Here is a 12325-nt window from a genome sequence, read left to right as displayed (position 1 = left end):
GCAGGCAGTGGAGGAGCATCACCTTCGAGCCACTGACCCCGGGGCCCGCGGCCGTCTGGGTTTAGACGGAGCGGGGACCCTTTCAGCCCCCACCAGTGACTGAGCAAACACGCCCCGCGCAGCCACATCTGGTTTTTGCTGGGGCCGGTATTAATTTCACTGCACGGATACGATTACCCCCACGACAAACACTCAAAACAGCCGTGCCAGGGAAGACAAATATGGTCCTTCCCCCCTGAACTGCACTGGCCGCCAATAAATTAAAGAGGAGTAATTGGAAGGGAGCTCTACGACGGGAACAGAGGGAAACGGACTACTCCGTGGCTAACCGTTTGTCAAATGACCGCTCTACGGCCTTACCACGGAGCACGCTTTTTATCGCAAAGAAGCCATTTTATCCCAGCACATTCTCTCCGCCGTATTTGAAAGCGTGACCGAAGGCAGCGGACGAGGGAAAGATCTCAGGGGCGGCCGCGGAGCCCTCCATGCTTCAATGCTCGCACCGGCCTCGGGGGAGCGAGCTCCTCGCCACATGCATGGGAACGGCAGAAATTCGCTTCCTCTCTCAACAGATGAATTTTGTTAAATTATCTCGAAAGAACAATTCGCTGTAAGAAGCATTTATCCTTTGACTTGAGCAGATAGACTTTGGGGAGCCAGTTTTTACTCACTCTGTGTAATCAGTAGGCGCTATTAATGTCCAGAGGCAGGAAAAAAAGAATTTGATGCAATTATGCTGTGGGAGCCTTGTAATCATTTACAGGTCATCACCTCAAAAACTCTCCTCCTAATGAATCGAATCATTACATCACATGCACGCTGAGAAATTCGCTTCACATGTTAAAGAACGCGGAGGATGGGAATTTGAAAAAAGCCCTCTGCATTTCAATTTTTCCATAACTACCAGAATTCTCGCCAAGGCTGGAAAGCCAGCTGGAGGAGCAGGGAGCCGAGGCAGGACTGGGGGACACCACCCCAGGGACTCCAGCCAGGGGAACGCTCATCGGGGTCCCTTTGGGTCACGACTTAGCTCTGCTTTCAGACCACACAGGCCTTACGGACCGGGAGGCAAAGCGGGGTGGGAGAAGTAGCGAAACTTTGCCGATTTGCCAAACGAAGCGAGGGTATGCGGGCACCGGCCAAGGCCGGGTGGGCAGGAGAAGTGCTCTGCTGATGAACAGCTGCCTTCGCACAGAGAGCGGCGGGGACAGCCCAGCTCCCAGGTTAGCCACAAAAAAAAAAAACAAAACCAAACAAACAAAAAACCCAAACCACAAAAAACACCAAAACCAAGAACGCAAGGCTTGGATGAAGCGGGCAAGCAGTAAATCCAGGGATATTATTTCTACTCTAGTTTTTCTCGTCCCCTGCACTCTCTCCCGTTTTTCTTTCGGTATTTCTGACTTGCATTTATTATTTGACATGCCTCGGAAATAATAAACGCTTGAGGAAAAGTTCGCGTCGTTTGACAAGGAAGAGACCGATAAATCGCCAAGGCGCCTTTCCACAGCCTGATGGCACCGAGTTGAAGTCTGGGCACATTTTTCTGCCCCCTTGGTAGAAATTTGATTTCTCCAGATTGGTGAACTTTAACCAGCGAGGCGAGGAGCTCTATCGAACAGAAGCAGACCCGCTGCCCAGAAGAGCCCCCCCAGGCGCATCGCAAGAGGTGCGAGGGCCCCGCCGGGGCGCCTGCCCGGCTCCTCCTCCGCTTTCGGCGCCCTCGCTCACGCTCCCAGCCCTCCGAGCAGCGGACGAGCGCCCGGCCGCCCCGGCACAGCAGCTGCTGCAGCCTCCCGGATCAAAGGCGGCGGGTACAGCCGCCTGCCTCCTCGAAATCGACTCACCGTCTGCGCCGTGCGGGACTTCGCTCCCAGCCCAGGGGGTTCACAGCGAATCGAGGACGGACAACCGCGGGCGGGACAACCCGCCAGGAGACGACAGTCCGTGCTGCAGCCGAGGCGTCTCCCCCCTTCTGCCCGCGGGGAGGGGCCCCCAGAGCCACGGCCCCCGGCCCAAGAGCCGCAGCATCTGTCGTGCCTCGCCCCGGCCGGGCTCCCGCGCCGGCGCCGCTCAAACGCCTCCACAGCAGCGCAAGCGAAAACGTTAAACGCTACTGAACTGCTTCGGGGGAGCAATTTTATCAAACCCATTCAGAAACAAGGTTCTTGCACAAGGATCAGCTTGATATGTTCTCATAAATGCAATATTCACTACAAATCATTAACAAAGCTATTAAGATTCGATTTCCATCTAAGCAATTATTGCTAGCATATTTTTTTACATTTACTTTAAAAGACTCGATCCCATTTTCAATTCATTAAACTGTTCCTTGCATTTACTGAATTTTACATCAGCTTAGAAGCCTATTTGAATTAATAAGAATTACAGTAGAAGTAATTTAGAAATAAATTATTTGAAGTTCAAGCCACTGAAGCTTTTCCTGCCGGGATGCTGCTACATTAAGCCCGCTGACTGATGGCTTTACAAGTCCAGCGTCTCGGTCCAGGCTGGCACCAGGATCCCGCCCGAGAAGGTGCCGCTTGTCCCCGCGGGCCCGGGGCTAACGACGGGCAGGGGCCACCTGAGGACACGCTGAGTCCAGGGTCTGAGGCAGCTCCAGCCCCGTGGACTCTGCGTGTTTATTCCGAATCAAAGGGCCCCTAATCCAGCCGTTGTCTGCGAAGCTCCTCGCGCTCTGCTGACCTAAATTCGCTTGCCTAACTGGAGGCACCAGACCGTACACGTTAACACTTTGGGGTTTCTGTCTGTATTCATATCCGCTCCCACTTACCAAGGCGAGGAAGCTATTTCCATGAACAGCACCAATTACAAACTCCAAATTAAACAAAAATGCAACGTGAAGTGAGAACTCTTTAGACCCATTGTCACGTCAACATTTCAGGAAGTTTCCTGGTAAATATTTACTGCCAGTAGGGAAGTATTTTGAGGAGCATTCGACACAGTTACAGCAGTACAATATGTTGCAACAGAGCACAGGAAAGATTGGGGGCGGGAAACGGGGTTTACGGACCCAACAAAGAATCACAGAAGTCGAGAGAAGCAAAGCAAAGCTGCAACTGACAACCAGCTTCAGAGCACCTGCCAACGGGCAACGCTGGGAGAGCGGAGGGGCGGGCAGGGCAAGAGCAGATCCAACGGGGAAAAAAAACCCAACAGATTTACACGGGTGAATCTTCATCTCTTACGAGGGAATGGCCTACAAAAGCCCCTGCGCACTGCCCTCGTTTTAGCCAACAGTCTCCTGTCCGTAGGTCCGACGCTCCGCCCAAATCCTCTCCCCGGGCCCCGATGCACACGAGGGACGGGCTCCAAGGCCTCCCCTGGGGTCTCGATCGTCCTGACTTCGAGTCTGAGGCATCGCTGGGAGGGAGGGAGGGAGGGAGGGAGGGAGGCCCAAAGGGACAGGAAAGGCGCCAGGCTCCGGGGAGGGGGGGGCTTGGGGGTGAACGGCCCCCCTGCACGCGCAACACACGTTCACAGAATGAATGAGCAAGTCCAACGGCCGAAAGAGATACCTGCAGTGCAAGGGTCAAGGACAAAAGTGCCGGGCACGTTCCCTTTATTACCCAAAGCAACCCTCGGGCCTCATTTACTGAACCTCTCCGTGCCACGTCAAAACCACCATCGTGCTTCACGCTCACTGCAAGGGGAAGTAAGGCGGCGGGATGCAACGCCTGAGGAACAGCTTCGGCTGGAACCTGTACCATTAATTCTTGCACGTGCCTTTCTGCCTTAGAGCACTGCAGTCTTTGCTTTTTAGACTGCAAAGACAGACAGAGATGAGTAAATTGGGTTTCAAACAAGTTCCTCTTAGCTGGATGCCACCCAGGGACCTTGGCTCACACGCAGTGGTCGCATTTAAAATCAATTCTTTCTCCACCTGTAGCACACCAGGATAGAGCGAAGCATCAGGGAGAAAAGAGGGAAAGATTAAAAATACATGCTTGTGAGCACGATTCTTCAATTGCTAACAAAACGTGAGCCCCAGGTACTCTATCACGAGCAGCGGTGCTGCTGATTCAGTCTGCAGGATACTGACACAAACGCCTCCCAAGAAAGAGTAATTTTCACGGTACCTAACTATATAAGCCCATAAACTTAAACAAAACTCCTCTTAATAAATGGAGTCAAAGGAAACAACCCACACAGATCCACAAACCGTTTGTTCACGTGCTCATGGAAAATAATGACACAACGGTCAATCCACGGAATTCATGTAATTGGAACGTCAAAACTCATCTACCACTTCCAGCTATCGCAAAGGAACGTGGTGGTTAAAAATAACCCGCCAAAGGTGAGCGAAACGTTAAGCAGGTTTTGTAACCACCCAGCAATGCACCTACTCCAGAAGCTTTGTCTCCTTGTTGGTACTTCTCTTCACTGGGCTGATCCTACCCTCCCTCCATCCTCCCCGGAGATAGCAGCCCCTTAACACAGACACCACGACCCATCTTTTTCGGGTGACTAGAGGCACCGGCGAGGCTTTGTGTTGTGATCAGATACAGGAGCCTTTCAGAGCAGGAGACAGAAGCAAGCCAAATCGCCATTTAATTTCCCTGCAGATTTGCTTCAAGAACGGAGAACAGAATTGGCAACGTGGCGCTGGAAGAAGTTGCTGGAGCTCAGTGCATCTGGTCTCGAAGTCTTGAGTGACTGTTTTAAAAAGCTGCAGTCGTCACAGCTGAACTTTGGAGAAGAATGGACAATCCACGCTAATTGTGCAGGCAAGAAAAGGCAATTGCTTTTTACAGAGTTAATTTCATAACATCTTTTCACGGGCAAAAGAACGATAACAATTTTAGATCAGGCTGCCTACAAAACATACGTACGCACGCGAGCGCACGACGCGGCTTTCATCACACGAGAACGCTGCTGCAGCTGAAGAGGTCCTGCACCAGCGACGGGAAGGACCGGCTCTGGACAGCAGTGCTTAAAAATCGAGCAAGAAAACCCAGTCTGCATTCCGTGACGTGGATCTGAAGCATGCCGAGGTAGGGGTGTTGCCATCCACCTGCCTAAAGAAAGCTTACTGTGAAAACTTCACGGTGAAGGGAAGGCAGGCGGGAAGGCGGCCTGCTGCTCCCTCCTCCCACCCAAGCATCATCCCTCCTGGAGACCCTCCGAGGCCGCAGCGTCCGGAGCCTGGAGACGTGGGTGTCACCGATCAGTTCTTTTGGCTTGATCCTCACCCCCAGAGGAAGCCTTTGTTGTCCACCAAGATCTGCAACTGACATTTTCAAATGGGGACTTTCTCTTCAAATAAGGTCTAATTACCGGTTTCGTGACCCTGAGTCAAGCACCTCTGAGATTTTCCTGCCTTCAGGTAGCTCCTACCCCCTCCTGAACATCTTCCCTGGGGCCGGCGACAGATTCGGCGTGGCCAAGACCCAACTCCGCCCCCACGGCAAAAAGCTCTTCATACACAGTAGCGGCGGCAAACAAATACAGTTCCAGGGTTTTTCTCAAGTTTGTTCCACTGTGCAGGTCTGTCGTCTTCCACACCCTGCGGCGAAGCTTTGCCTGTGAAAAATCCCTGTTCACGGCGCACGGCGAGCACCAGCTCCGTTCCGGCCAGGCATCGCCCGGCGGCCTCGGACCAAAGCGACTGGACCTCGCCCAAGCGACGTGCAGGGAAGGGGGTACGGCACCAGCAGAGACCGCGGCAAATTGATATGGGAGCGCTCACCTTGTACTAACAGGGTTCCTCCCACGTTTAACGCCGGTTATTCTTTCCTTACGGCTCCAGCTAGGGCTAAGAGAATTGCTTTGAGAAAGGACACGGGCGGTGATTCCGCTGTTACCAGTGTTGGCATCACCCGATGACGCCAAAAGCATCAGTTCCCGCTTAGGGGAGAAAAAGGAGGAGTGGGTGCAGTTACCGCTCCCGAAACGTTAGCAGCGTGGATCTGTAAAAACGCAGGGGTTGCCGATCCCTAACGCAGCACGCTGCCAGCGAAGGGCCCACCCCTCGGCGGCGTATGGGTGCCTGCTTTGTTCCAAAGCTGAGGAGGCTTCTGCACAAAGGTTGGCCGTTCCTCCGAGGCGGCAGGGGAAACCGAGACGGAGCGCCAGGCGCCGGCTTCGCGCCGAGCTATCCGCCGAGCCAAGATCGAGGCCGGCCCTGCCACGCGCCCGTGGCCCCGGCGGTGATCCCGCAGCCGGGACCCGTCACCGCGAGGCTTCTGCTCTTCACGGCGCGATTTCTGCGCGCCTCCCCGGCGCTGTCGGCAGGGACAGACGCGCTCCTGGCGCCCGGCGGCCCCCGCGCCCTCCCGCAGCGGCGCAGACGCCCCGGCTCTGCCCACGCTTCCCTGCCGAACCACTCCCCGCATCCCCGAGGGAACACGCAAGATCCTGCCGAGCGTCACGGACTGCGGGGAGCACGCTGGCGTTAAGGGGGAGTACACTTCAGGAGAATCTGCTGCAGACTCAAGCAAGTTGCGCACAGCTATTAAATCCGTGGAGAAAAAAAAAACAAAAACAAAACAAACTGCTATAGCCACCGTTATAACTTTTCTTGCTTAAAGAGTAAGAATAAAAGATGACAATAGCTCGGAATCAACACCAGAGGCTGCATTTACTTTATGCGTTTGTGAATTCCTGCGCGATGAAACAGCAGTGGGGAATTCTTTCTACTGGTTTGCAACCAAAATGGCACAGAGATAGAGGCGTGACGCGACACACCGCTGCAGCAAGGCAGGCGGCGAGGTAGGGGCACTCCAAAGGAAAGCAGCGCTGCCGAACCATGCTCCCCCCGAATCACTGAAGCGCTCGCCGCGAGTGACTGCGGAGGCTGCCGGGAGCGGGGCGCGCCCCACTTACAGCCCACCCCCCCCCCCCCCCCCCCCCCCCATCCCGGCGGCCTCCAAAAGAGCGAGCACCGGCACGGCCCTCGACGCCAACAAGCCCCTTAGCCCGCAGCCTCGGGAGCCAGCTGAGACGCTTCCGAGCTTACAACAGGAACCTTACGCATTTCTGGCCCACGGGTTTTCCAGCCCAGAGCCTCTCCTGCCCTGCCGGTGCCCGCGCCGCCCCCTCCCCTCCCACCGCCAGCAACCACAGCAGCGCAGATTTATGATCTGTCACCGGCGTGGGGATTAGATGTCATGCTGGTCTTTCGATTACCCAGGTATTGATAGATCAAATTCCGTGGCCGTACATCGCCTGTTCCTTCGAAGGTTCCGGTCGGCGGATGCTGAGGATCAATACCGATCTTCCCTGTCACTGACCGGGGGGGGACACGGCAAACGAGGCTCCGGGGAACCGGGGCAGCGGAACTTGGCACGGCTTGCGGCGTTAGCACCGGCTTCTGCAGCGAAGCCTGTTGTTCTGCAAATCTCGGGGGGGGTTTATTCTACGTTTTTGAACCAAATCCTGCGATGGAAAGCAATTTGTAACAATTGCCAAAAATTCAGTCCTCCAGAACAACGGTCGTATTTCAAGTGACTGGCTTTGGAAAATTTGAAGGAAGAATCCCACGAGTCACGCTCAGCACAATGGAGCTTCGGTTGTCTAAAAGCACAACTTACATGTTCTGCTGCCACGGCCATGCTGGAAAGCTCTGTGCCTGTTTTAGATATAATTTCTTAACCCGCTGGACAGCTCTTAAACAGAAGATGCTGCTACTCCAGCTTTTTCTGTTATTTCTACCTAGCAATCTATGCAGGGATGCTCGAACAGCTCAACGAACTACCCAGGAGCACAGCTTTCACGAAGGAGAAGCAGCTGATCTCTTGCTTTTATTCTGGAAGTTGACAGCACATTGCCAAGACAATAAAAGGTCACTTATTAAAAGACCGTCTTGCTCTGCTACGGTCAGAGGTTTATCAGAGCATCGTCCGAAGGACATCTGTGTGCGCGCAGCTCCTCGGCTGCCGTACGCAGGAGACGGGGAAGATCTTTTTGGGGAGGGCTGGAGGAGGGGAGGCAGGATGAGGGGGTCAGCCCCGGGAGGTGCCGGGGGGCTCTGGCGGAGGGCAAGCGAGGGGGAGCGCGGAGGAGAGCGCAAAAGGGCAGCGAAGGGAGGGCAAAGCTGCGCGCAGCCTCAGAAGAAACACGAGGCAGGTGCCTTCCACCCCTGCTCCCGCGCTGCACGCCCCCCCCCCGCCAAGGACACCACCTGAAATCCACCGCGCCAGTCCCCCTGCCACCGCTCGGAAGCAGCATCAAGCAAGGGAGAAGTAGTGTGACAACGTAAGACGGTCCCAGCAGACTGCTGCCTCCACTCAGTGTGTTTAAATAATACTCAATTACGATCAACACTCATTTATTATTAATGTCGCTCTAATACAGAACTCCTCATCTGCACTTTATCTTCCAGCTACATCGCTACCAAGGACACACGCAGCCAAGATCGAAGGAAGGAGACCTTGATGAAGCTGGGGTGTAAAACACACGTGGAATTTCCTCTTTGTGTCGCGCCTTGTTCCATTAGGAGCTCGGGTCTGACGTACAGCGGGTGGCTGCAGGTAAGAGGAGGGAGCGCCGATCAAACGCTCAGTTTCCACAGACAACGAGTGCATTCAGCCCACGCTGACGCTAACGGGCACCAGGGTGTTTAACAGCACCCGCTGCCCCCCAGTCGCCTCTGCCTCTGCCCGGGGGCCCAGAGCCGGGGCAGCCTCTGCCGAAACCTTCGGCACACCAGGAGAGAATTTACGTGTGTGCAGGCTCGGCACCTCCACCGTCACCTCCACCTTTGTACCGGAGCGCCTGGCAGCAGCCACGCGCTTCGGGTGTCGCATGGCCCCTGCCACGCTCTGGGCTGGCAAGCGTGCCCCCGGAGGGAACTCGCCCATCTTGCTCTCCCGGCCGCGGGGCACAGCGGGGGGACCCTGGGGGCACCCCGTGCTCTGCCCCACCACAACCACCGGTACGGCATCTTCCAGTAACGAGGAGAACTGTCTCACGTCAGATGATGGGTTTCACTTTACTCTAATGAGGTGGTATGTCTTATATCCATACCTGTAACCCATTCCTTGCAGATATTTTAACATCCTTTTTTTTTTTTTTTTTTACTGTCAGCAGCGTCTGTCACAACGTGCAGCTTAATAATCCCTTTTAAACCTGAGAAATCTTTATTTCCGTAAAGCACCCAAGATGTATTTTGATCACCATCGGCCCGATCTCCTTCCTAAAGAAAGGATCTCCCTTGACTGCCTGCACGTGGCAGTTAAAGCCGTTCTGAAATCCTTAGTTCCGCCACTGCAACTGGCAAGAAGTAAATGACAAAATTAATAACAAATGTGCAAACCTGTAGAAAATGTCCTGAAGCACAATGGGATAATGGATAATAAATTGGAATACAATGTTTTTCTTGGGGTATTCTGGCCAATTCCCATTCTCTGACTAAGACAGCATGAAGTCAGCTTTAAATTACACCACTTTACTTGCCGCATTATAGGCGGAAGTTATTTTGTAAGCCTTCAATAAAACCCCTGCAGAACTTTTATCCAAAGTGTTTACCGTTACGTAAAGTGAGGGGGGAAAATATTCGCCGGCTGGAACCTCCGCGAGCTCGTGCACGCGAACGAACCCCCCCGGCCACTGTTGTGCCGCCCGCGCCGGGCAGGGCCCTCGGCCGCTCGGGGGGGGGGGGGGGGGCACGTCCTCAGGGGCCTGCTCCTCGCCTGCCTTTTTTTAAGGAACCCCTCCCCGCTTACTCTTTTTTAGAAATCAGAGACGAGAGCTTCTGCAAAGACTGGCAGCCGCCTCCAGCAAGGGTTGTGCGTCCCCCTCGCCCCCGAAAAACGGGGGAGAAAAATCCCCGCAGCAGCATTATAACCAAAGTGAGAACTCCTTCCCATTTATCCTTCCGAGGAAGGATAAAAAGGTATGTCATAACAAAAGCCTTTAGTCTAGATCCCAGATCAGACACAATGATGAATGCTAGCCTAAAGGGCAAGATATTTGTAAGTTTTAAGTCTTTTGCAACACCAACTGTCCTGATTCATCCCTGCGATAAAGGCGGCTCTGAGAGCTATTTTACCATATTTATTATTTTACAGAAGAGGAAGAAAAAACGCAGACTCAGCCCTCAATCTGCCACCCATCAGATTTATAGATGTTAGTAAAAGACCAATGCTAATGCCTTTCAACATTAATCTACTCGCTGCAGATTCCGCACGTCCCCCGCTTCAGCTCGGCCCGGTAGTTCATCCAGGCTAGGGGAAATATAACGCCTTTTTGTATTTTTTTTTCCCCTTCACCTCTGGGATTCGCTTTGACTAAGCCCGTGAAAAGAAGAGAAAGGGCAGATGCTCCCGAACACATCACTGCCTGCTGGCACTGCTTTGCCAGTGGAGTGGAAGGCACAAAGCTCTGAGCCAGTGTTTATCTTTAAGGATGCAGCTCGCCCGATCCGTACTCATTCTTCGGGCCTCGCTTTCAGTAGAGAATCTGCGTGGGTCTGCGGGCGAAGGGGGCGAAGGCAAGGCTGGGGGGAAGGGAAAAGAAACCGCAGAGCGCACACGGAGAGAAAAACCCCTCATTTCGCCCGCTGCGCTAGCCCCATGCCCCATCCCGCCTCTGGAGTCACGGCGGTGAGACCATAAAATCAACACAGAAAGGAGGAGAAAGCAAGCGATTTTGGCTGCGCTCCCCCCCACCGGCTTCCTCGGAGGGGCCGGCGCGGTTTGCGCCCCGAAGGCCCTTTGCGGCTCGGCAGCCGACCCCCCGCAGCCCCGGCTCGGGGCAGCCCTCTGAGCACGCGCGCTGCCACCTCGACCACATACTCCCTAAGGCTGCAGTCGCCTTTTAAAAATAGATGGCACTGAGTTTTTAATTAAGGTGGCATCTTTGCACAAAAACCCACAGGCCTCGAGGTTCAGATCGTCATTTTAAACAAAAGTAAAATGGTAAAACGCCTTTTACGCGCCACACCATTAGATGTAATTAAGCAACGGGTAAAGCATACATCGCGCTATAAATGTCATTTAGTTTTACAGTTAGACTCATCAGCATTTATCAAAACACTGCCTCAGGAAAGAGCGCGACAGCCACCGCTAGGGACTCCAGCTCGCTCCTGGCTCTGAAGCGGGCTGCTCCGAGGCTCGGCGGGCGCAGGCGAGCCCGCCCGCTCCGTATTTCCATCCTCGGGGCTGAAGCGCTGCTTCCCTGCTGCGCGGCCGTAGCCGGCGGGAAACGCCGCGTAGCCCGCGAGGGACGGGACCCCCGGGGGCCCCACCGACCCTGCCGGAGCCCGAGGCGCAACGGGCGTCCCGTGTCTGCTCTCCGGCTCTGGGCGCGCCCGAGCTACCGCCAAAGGGACGCCGACTGGCAAGGAAGCAAGACAGGCGCAACGTGTGTCACCAGACACCGCTGCGCTCGCTCCTGGTTTGAAATCTCAGCGTTCCTTGTTTTCTCCCCAGAAGCATTAAAACATGCAAACTGAGCCCACTAGAAGCAATTTTCAGTTTACTGCTCCTCCTTGATATTCACATGGTAAACACCAGCAGGCATCAGCGCCATCAATAAGGATCGCAGGCACCCAGTTGACTGTAAACTACGCTGAGCTCCCTGACTTTGCAGCTTTAGACAGAAGAAAAGGCCAAAAACCAGATTTGAAACTGACGTCTCATCCTTGCCCGTCATTAAAAAATGACGCTGTTGTTGCACCATTTCAGAAGGAGCAAGGAGCGAGCGCGGAACGTTTCCGCGCGCCTTTACTCGTTCCCCTTTCCGCAGCCGTGCAGAGGAGGGTCCTCAGGTGGGCGAGGGTCTCCTCCTCCTTCCCCCCGCCGCCCTGCTCCGCCTGGCACTGCGGCTCGGCGGCGGCGGCAGCAGCATCTCGCTGCTCAGACTCCTCGCTCGCGGCGTGTTGGCAAGGCAACAGGCAGCGCCGGCCCGGGGCTCGCGCCCGGGCGGGACCCGTGGCCACCCCGGCCGCGCCGCCCGTCCCCAGGCCGCCGGTTCTGACGGGAGGGCGCGGCACGGTCAGCGCCGGCCACGAGGCCGCGGCGGTACGAGAAGGGACCTGGGAATGGCGAGGAGCTTGCCGTCTTTGGGAAAAGACCAAAAATCAGGGGGAACGTCCAAGCAGCTCATTCTTGCCCCGGTGTTTTTGCCCTCCCGGTTCTCCCGCAGGTTTTTCCCCTCCCTCCGGGCAGTGTTCTCCCGTGCTCGTGGGAGGCGCGGGGCGCCCGCAAGCGCGGCGCGGGCAGGGCGGGAGCACACACGTCGCGTTTCCGAGCCCAAAGGCCAGGCTTCAGAGCTGAAAGGACTTCGGGCAGGAGAAATTCGTAGCCCCTCGCAACAACCCTCCTCTCGCCCACCCTGCAGCTCCCAGCAGCTCCAGCTCCTC

The 12325-nt window shown here is 55.2% G+C and overlaps 1 protein-coding gene across 6 annotated transcripts in view; it reads right to left on the bottom strand.

Annotated features, from left to right (window-relative positions):
* Positions 1–12325, bottom strand: part of CADM1 (cell adhesion molecule 1) — a 156842-nt gene that overhangs the window by 52016 nt on the left and 92501 nt on the right. The gene's annotated exons all lie outside the window — the stretch shown is intronic.

Source organism: Tyto alba, unplaced genomic scaffold, assembly GCF_018691265.1.
Source record: "Tyto alba isolate M040663 unplaced genomic scaffold, T.alba_DEE_v4.0 Super-Scaffold_32, whole genome shotgun sequence".
NCBI classification, from domain to species: Eukaryota; Metazoa; Chordata; class Aves; order Strigiformes; family Tytonidae; genus Tyto; species Tyto alba.
Note: the sequence above shows the minus strand (reverse complement) of the source record. Positions and strands in the feature narration are given on the sequence as shown.